The sequence below is a fragment of the Solanum stenotomum genome, unplaced genomic scaffold (genome assembly GCF_019186545.1).
Source record: "Solanum stenotomum isolate F172 unplaced genomic scaffold, ASM1918654v1 scaffold28252, whole genome shotgun sequence".
Lineage (NCBI taxonomy): Eukaryota > Viridiplantae > Streptophyta > Magnoliopsida > Solanales > Solanaceae > Solanum > Solanum stenotomum.
In genome coordinates, this window is record NW_026029907.1 from 126,625 (window position 1) to 135,800 (window position 9,176).

The 9,176-nt window shown below is 35.2% G+C and overlaps 1 protein-coding gene and 1 pseudogene across 1 annotated transcript in view; both read left to right on the top strand.

Moving 5' to 3' along the window:
- Positions 1-9,176, top strand: part of LOC125851638 (putative late blight resistance protein homolog R1B-16) — a 22,316-nt gene that overhangs the window by 6,401 nt on the left and 6,739 nt on the right. The gene's annotated exons all lie outside the window — the stretch shown is intronic.
- Positions 343-3,469, top strand: LOC125851609 (putative late blight resistance protein homolog R1A-3; annotated as a pseudogene).

Genomic DNA, 9,176 nt, shown 5'->3' on the forward strand with positions numbered 1-9,176 from the left:
AAAAAAAATTAAGTTTGTTTTTAAAAAATATTTTCAATTTCAAAAATTATTTTCTACTCTAGTAAAAATAAAAGATATTTCTCAAAAACATTTTTCATTTCATAAATCAAACACTAAAAATCTTTTCTGAAAAATATTTTCTACTCACCAACCAAACATGAGAAAATAAATCAAAAATCTACTTGTTTTCCATGGAAAACATTTTCCTTCATACCAAACACACCCTATGTCTTTGTCCCCCATTTAGAAAAAGGTGGAGATGGAAAAAGGTCAACCATTTGGACAAATCTCTTATCCTAATAATAACAAAGCTACTCAAGAGGAGATATCAAAACTGCAAGGCTCTTAGTTAACTCATACAAATGGCTTATGCTGCTCTTTCTTCATTTATGAACTCATTGGAACAACTCTTGAAACCTAATCAATCTTTGGTTTGTCAAAGCTGTACACAACAACATATCGAATCTCTCTATCAAAATCTTTCTGCTCTGCAAGTTTTCCTTGACAATACGACAAAGGATATTGAAACTGTTAAGGTATGTAATTCACTAGTAGAATTATCTAAATCTTACCGATCATATATTGTTTTAATAATAATTAATTTTTCTAAGTTTCAATTTCAAGGTTGTAGAAAAGAGGATCAGAAATACAGTATACAAAGCAGAAGATAGAGTTGATTCATGTCTAAGAAAGATCATTCTAGCAGATCGCAAGGACAAGCGACAAAAGGCTTGTACATCCTTTTATGAAGAATTGTTAAAAGTGGAAGAACAAGTTTATTTTCTCAACAAAGAGGTGATGCAGATCGAGTTTAACAACCATGGAAGCAAATCTGCAGAATTAGCAAGAATTTCCTCCTCATTAGAAAAAAGTACAATTGAGGAAAATACTGTTGTTGGGATGGAGGATGACTTCAACACCATACTTGATCGCGTCACTGCCCAAACAGACGAGTTAACTGTCATACCAATTTTTGGTATGGGTGGTATAGGTAAGACAACTCTTGCCAGAAAAGCTTATGATGATTCATATATTCGTTCTCGATTTGATAAACATGCATGGGTCACTATCTCCGAAGAATACAATGAGAGACAAATGCTTCTTGAAGTTGCCTCTTCAATTACTACTGGAAGCAATAAATATATGAGTGACGATCAACTAATGGAGTTTGTGTATAGAGGTCTGAAGGGTAGGAGATTTCTAATTGTCATAGATGATATTTGGAGTACTGAGGCATGGGACCAAATGAAAAGAATATTTCCAAATGACAACAATAAAAGCTGAATTCTGTTGACCACACGGCTCAAGTGTGTTGCAGGTTATGCCAGCAGCCCAGATTTTCCGCCTCATAGTAAGTCCTTTCTAAGTGTTGATGATAGTTGGAATCTATTCACCGAAAAATTATTCAAAAAAGATCATTGTCCTCCTCTACTAGAAGAAACAGGGAAGCATATTGTACAGCAATGTCGAGGATTACCTCTCTCGGTTGTTGTTGTTGCTGGACTTCTTGGAAAAATGGACCCAACGTATGATAATTGGAAGAACGTTGAGAAAAATCTGAACTCATTCTTTGGTACAGTATCCGAACAGTGCCAATCAATTCTTTCTTTGAGCTATAGTTACTTGCCCCAATATTTGAGGGCTTGCTTTCTCTACGTTGGAGGTTTTCCCGAAGATAAAGAGATTGATGTTTCTAAATTGATTGAGCTATGGATTGCTGAGCAATTTGTAAAGGCAAGAAGCAATAAAAGTTTAGAAGTGGTGGCGGAGGAGTATCTAGAAGAGTTAATTGATAGAAGTCTAATTTTGACCGGTAGACAAAGGGCTAATGAATGGAAGAAAACTTGCAAAATTCACGATCTTCTTCGCCAATTATGTCTAAGAGAAGCTCATACTGAAAATGTTGTGCATATCATGAATTGGAATGTCACCATGTCCTCAGAAGCCATAAATGATCAACGGCGAGTGATCGTTTCTGAACATCAAGAGAGGCAAGTTTATTCTAGAAGGCATAGCAGTGGTATTACAAGTATAACCCGCACCTTTATTTCAATGCAATATTTTGGTTTAAATTTTCCAAAGGGAATTTGCTCCTTTGTTTCACAGCTCAAGTTGCTTAAGGTGTTGGATGTATCATCAATTCGATACGATTTCTCTTGTGTGATACCTCAGCTTGTACATTTGAGATATGTTGCTACAAGAATTAAGGAAGCTATTTCACTTGCAAAATTGAGAAATCTACAGACCATAATTCTTGCAAATGTTGAAAGGACAGAGTTGAAGCATCCACTAGATATCTGGACAATGACAGAGATACGACATTTGGATATTGAATCGCCACTATATATATCTAATCCTCGTGTGGCAAAAAACAATAGTATTGGAAAACAGCCTTTAGTTCTCAATAACTTGCAAACACTTACTCTCCACTTCTCTCCTTTTGCTGCGGAAATCATAAGAAGAACTCCCAATCTGAAATACCTAAAGATTATAGATTATTGGCCTTCTATTCTTGATTGACCTCCTGTTCTTGATTCTCTAATTCTTTTAGAGGAGCTGGAGACGCTAGACATAGAGCTGTCGACCATTGACCCGATTACTTTCCCTAGGGATATTTTCCCTTCTAATCTCAAGAAGTTGAGATTATCATATACTAGAATACAATGGGAAGCTATGAATTTGCTCGCTAATTTACCGAATCTTGAGGTGCTCAGTGGGAATTATGCATTTACTGGAACAGATTGGAAACTAGACGAAGATGTTGTGTTTCACAAATTAAAATATCTACAAATTGCGTCCGATTGTCTAGAAAGGTGGGAAATTGGTAGTGTTAATTTTCCAATGCTCGAGCAACTATTATTGTATGGAATGAATAAGCTGGAAGAGATTCCCAAGAGTATTGGCGAGATAATGACACTAAACTTGATCCAATTAGAACATTGCAGCTCTCGTGTGAAGATTAGTGCAAAGAAAATTCAACAAGAGCAAGAAAGCTTAGGAAATTATGAGCTTCAAGTTCGATTTAATAGGTATGTTAAAACTTCATCTTTGATTATTAGCCTATTTCTTATTAATATGTTTGTGTGGTCATTTTTATTTTCACCTGTTAAAAGGCTTGTAAACTTGGACCTATAATAAATATCAAAAGTAACAGTTTTGTGATAAAGGGTTGGATATGACTGTAGACAATTTATTAAGTGATAATGAGCAACCACAACTTAATGTTAGAAGGGTTTTATTTGGTTTAGTTATGTAACCAAATATTGTGGTTAATATAGAATTTCTGTTATATGCAGTAACAGGAGTGATCCAATTACCAGTAATCGAAAGGATAATATCGACTAGGAGGATGAACCTCGAAGAAGAAGATAGCTATATCAGGGAAATCCGAGATAGAAGCTAAGAAGAACAGAGTAAAAGAGAGGAGAAGAATTTATCATATATCATTCAATGTCTTAACAATTGTATTACATCTCTATTTATAGAATTGAATTGGAAGCTAAAGCTACAAGCTAATGAAATAACTGCTTCTAACAAATCTAACAAAAAGTGAACAGCGATAACTGTTTTTGTGACTAATGAACAGTAGTAACTACTTTTTAATATTCCTAACTAAGCATTGTATCAATACCCCCCCACCAATGGAAACCACCCTTGTCCTCAAGGGTGAAATGCAGAGAACCTGTGCTGCAGCTCATATAGGAACTCCCAAGTAGCCTGAGAAGCATCCAAGCCAGACCATTGAACTAAGACTTCACACACAGCCTTATTACCTTTTTTGACCAGCCTTCTCTCCAATATCGATTCAGGAATGGGACAATAAGGACTTGAAAGATGTAAAATAGGGGGATGATTAATGACTGTAGGCACCTCATAACACCTTTTAAGCTGGGAAACATGAAACACAATATGAATAAGGACATCAGCAGGTTAAAGCAACTTGTAAGCTACTGCACCAACTCTAGAAAGGACCAAGTAAGGACCAAAATACTTTGCAGCAAGCTTGTTGAAGGGCCTTGAAGCCACTGAAATTTGTCTGTAAGGTTGCAACTTCTAGTAAACCCAATCTCCCTCCATAAATTGCCTATCAGACCTGTGTTTGTTAGCTTTATCTCTCATGCTTTGTTGTGCTCTAGCTAAATGAAACTTGAGCAGTGCTATCACAGCCTCTCTAGCCTCCAGGGATCTATCAACCATGTCATTAGAAGACTCGCCAGCTAAATAAGGCAAGTGTATTGGTGGTTTTTGACCATACAAAACTTCAAAAGGTGTACATTTCAAAGTAGAGTGGTATGTAGTGTTGTACCACCATTCAGCAAGTGGTAGCTGAGTAGCCCAAGTATGAGGACTATCAGAGCAAAAACATCTCAAATATGTCTCCAAGGTTCTGTTAAGAACATCTGTTTGACCATCAGTTTGGGGATGGTAGGCTGTCGATTTATGTAGTAAGACCCTCTGTAATGTAAATAACTCTTGCCAAAAAGAACTCAAGAAAATGGGATCCCTGTCACTTACTATAGAAGCTGGCATACCATGCAATTTGAAAACATTGTCCAAAAAACATTGAGCTACAGATTCAGCAGTGTAAGGGTGTGCAATAGCAATGAAGTGACCAGACTTACTGAATCTATCCACCACTACTAAAATGACATCCTTCCCTTTTGATTTAGGAAGACCTTCAATGAAATCTAAACTGATATCAATCCAAACACCATCAGGAATAGGTAATGGTTGAAGTAGTCCAGGGTAAGCTGCTGCATCATACTTATGCCTTTGACAAATATCACATTTCTGAATAAAAGTTCTAATGTCAGCTGCCACTGACTTCCAGTAGAAAAGGGATTGTAGCCTCTTAATAGTTGCATCCATGCCTGCATGACTACCTTGTGGTGTTGAATGCCACAATTGAATAATGGTCTGTCTTAACTGCAAATCAGACCCTACTACTAGCCTGCCTTTCCACCTTAGTTGAGAACCAATCCAGGTATAGAATTTATAAGGCCTTGCTTGTAACTCAAGAATAACAGCTTGCAACTCAGCATCAGCTGTCCATGTTAGGCTAATTCTCTCCAAAAGTGTATCATTAGGAGTTAGGAGTGAAATAGCCAACAACTCAGCACTTTGATTTCTGGACAAGGCATCAGCAGCCTTATTGTCAGTCCCTTTCTTGAACTCAATAGTAAAATCAAAGGCCATCAATTTAGAAATACCAGCAATCTGAAAATCAGTGTGAATACTTCGTTCATGGAGGTGTTTTAGTGCCTTTTGATCAGTTCTCACGGTGAAATGTCTTCCTAACAGTTAATGAGACCACTTAGTAACTGCAAATATGATGGCTAACAGCTCCTTATCATATACACACATAGCCTGATGTCCAAATTTTTGGTTTAAATTTTTCGAAGGGAATTTGCTCCTTTGTTTCACAGCTCAAGTTGCTTAAGGAGTTGGATGTATCATCAATTTGATACGATTTCTCTTGTGTGATACCTCAGCTTGTACATTTGAGATATGTTGCTGCAAGAATTAAGGAAGCTATTTCACTTGCAAAATTGAGAAATCTACAGACCATAATTCTTGCAAATGTTGAAAGGACAGAGTTGAAGCATCCACTAGATATCTGGACAATGACAGAGATACGACATTTGGATATTGAATCGCCACTATATATATCTAATCCTCATGTGGCAGAAAACAATAGTATTGGAGAACAGCCTTAATTCTGAATAACTTGCAAACACTTACTCTCCACTTCTCTCCTTTTGCTGCGGAAATCATAAGAAGAACTCCCAATCTGAAATATCTAAAGATTATAGATTATTGGCCTTCTATTCTTGATTGGCCTCGTGTTCTTGATTCTCTAATTCTTTTAGAGGAGCTGGAGACGCTAGACATTGAGCTGTCGACCATTGGCCCGGTTACTTTCCCTAGGGATATTTTCCCTTCTAATCTCAAGAAGTTGAGATTATCATATACTAGAATACCATGGGAAGCTATGAATTTGCTCGCTAATTTACCGAATCTTGAGGTGCTCAATGGGGATTATGCATTTGCTGGAACAGATTGGAAAGTAGATGAAGATGTTGTGTTTCATAAATTAAAGTATCTACAAATTGCGTCCGATTGTCTAGAAAGATGGGAAATTGGTAGTGATAATTTTCCAATGCTTGAGCAACTATTATTGTATGGAATGAATAAACTGGAAGAGATTCCGGAGAGTATTGGAGAGATAATGACACTAAACTTGATCCAGTTAGAATATTGCAGCTCTGGTGTGCAGATTAGTGCAAAGAAAATTCAACAAGAGCAAGAAAGCTTAGGAAATTATGAGCTTCAAGTTCGAATTAATAGGTATGTTAAAATTTCATCTTTGATTATTAGTCTATTTCTTATATTTCATATTAATATATATGTTTGTGTGGTCAGAGCTAGATATAGATGTTGTGCTCGTCAAATTCAATAATTTCGGTCTAAACTCTGTATTCGTCATAAAAATTCTGTTTAATATAATATAAATTGTTGATTTAGAACTTAGTAACTTAAAACAGGTATAATGCGGAACACAAATCCTGATTCCACATTGGAAGTGTGAGCCGTTGTGGAATGAAGAGCTAACATAGAATTCTTTCATATGGTTTTAATGCAGTAACAAGAGTGGGAAAATCTGATGGTGTTTACATTGAATAAATGAGATATCATTTTGAATCTTTGATCCTAAAAGGTGTTCAGGAGAGTTTATGCTTGTATTTCTTTTTCTTGTTCTTCGTAATCAGATTTGTATTCACGCTTGTAAAAGTTAGATTCCCGGAATGTTTAAACATTTTGGATTCTTGATTTGCTTGAGTCTATTACCTTTAAGGAAGTTGAAATACAGGGATTTCAATCATAGCAGGAAAGGAAGGAAAAGGATACTCAATTTAAAGTGAGTATACAATTTTTTTATACTCGGTCTCATAAATATTACATAGAATTCTGCAGCATATATGGTTTTTCGGTTTTTCAATTTTTTTGATTTTTTACAACTATATGGTGTTTGAAAAAGAGATCAACTATATTTTCACTTATCTGTGTGATAAGCTAAACTTAAGAAATATTAAATGAATACAAATTTTCGTAAAGACGATAAAATTCACATGAGTACAAAATTATTTTTTGAAAATATCAACGTTCATTATTTAAATTAATAAAATTAAAGGATACAGTCAAACTGAATACAAAACGAAATATTTACAAAGTAAATTGTTAACTTCGACAGTGTTAATGAACATTAGATACTTTGTAAATATTTCGTTTTGTAAATGAACAAAGTAAATTGTTTATTATTTACAAAGAACGTTGATATTTCGTTGAATCAAAAATCTAATGTTTGAAAATTCTTCAGGAAAATTACAAGAGTTTCTTTATTTTTCATTAGAAATTTATTATATTAATACAACTTGACATATTATGTTTTTATTTTTCATTAGAAATTCATTGTATTAATACAACTTGACATATTATGTTTTTATTTTTCATTAGAAATTTATTATATTAATACAACTTGACATATTATGTTTTTATTTTTCGTTAGAAATTCATTGTATTAGGACAACTTGACATATTATTATGTCTTTAAATTTCATTTCTTTTTTGTCACTTTGACTTAGTCAATCCACAGTTTTGCATCCATGAACCACNAATACAACTTGACATATTATGTTTTTATTTTTCATTAGAAATTCATTGTATAAGGACAACTTGACATATTATTATGTCTCTATTTTTCATTTCTTTTTTGTCACTTTGACTTAGTCAATCCACAGTTTTGCATCCATGAACCACAAGTTGTGTGGTTGTGACGTAGATGTTAAATAGAAAATTGTCCAAATTCATGTAAATTATATGCACAAATAATAACAAAGCAGAGGCTCTTATCTTTTAGTAATACCAAAGAGAAATGGCTTATGCTGCTCTTTCTTCACTGATGTATACATTGGAACAACTCTTCAAACCTAATCAATCTTTTGTTTGTCGAAGGCTCGAAGCTATACACAACATGTTCAATCGCTCTATACATAACTTATATTCTAATAATATTCATTAATCTTGTGTCTTTAACCCACACATTGTCTCCTCTTGGTTTCTTTTATCTTTCCTGTGAGCTTTCATCTTTTTTATTCACTTGTTGACTCGAACCCATAACTTAATCTTAGAGTTAGAGTGGAGAGTATTAAAAAAGAAAACGAGTTAGGCTTGAACCCTCGACTAACTAGCTAAAGGCAGAAGAGTCTAACAAATTGAGCAAAGCCTCACTCGTCTTGCCAAATATACTATATATATGATATAATGCTTGGTTGTATAGTTTATGTAAGCTCTTTGTACTAGTCAAACTACATAATTTTGTCAAAGGATGTTTTCTTTTTTTGTGGACATATGACTGAGGCTTGCTAAGTTTTTCATTGCTACAATGTGACTTGAACCCTTGACCAATTGGCTAAAGGTATCTTGCCAAATATATTCTCTATATACATACATGATATAATGTTTGGTTGTATAGTTTATTCCTGTTTTTAAATGTTTTGCGAACAATGTTTGCAGCTGGGATAAGAAACCTTTACGGAATAGGGAGACAGTGAAGGTACCACTTGTTGGGCGCGTGATTGAGGTATCTCGTAGAGCTTTGATGCTTTTAACACATGCCCTAATGGGGTTTGGAAAAGATCCCTCCGTGTAAATTGCAGTGCACTGTTTTTGTCACGCCCCGAGCCTACACCCTGGGCGGGACCGGCACCCGGAGACCATTCCTGGCCCCAAGCGAACCCTTGGCCTGGCTTTCTTAACTCAGCGGAAACCTAACTCAACAGAATAACTCAATGCGATGCAATATTGCAAAACAACTTAACTTATAAAATATGGCCATAAAGGCAACTCGAATCTCAAAATAGAATATTTACACATATATACATATACATGGATGAGAGACTCAAAACTAACTGACTGACTGACTGACTGTCTATTGAAGCCTCTAATATACTGAGATGGATGTGGGGACAGACCCCGCACATCCTAATAGAACAAAACTAAGTACACAAAATAATTGAGTCCTCCGGAATGCAAGGAGGCTCACCACTGACTCTGGAGTGCTCAGCTGGATCAACGACGTACAGGATGCTGATCCGGGGTACCTGTATCTGCATCAT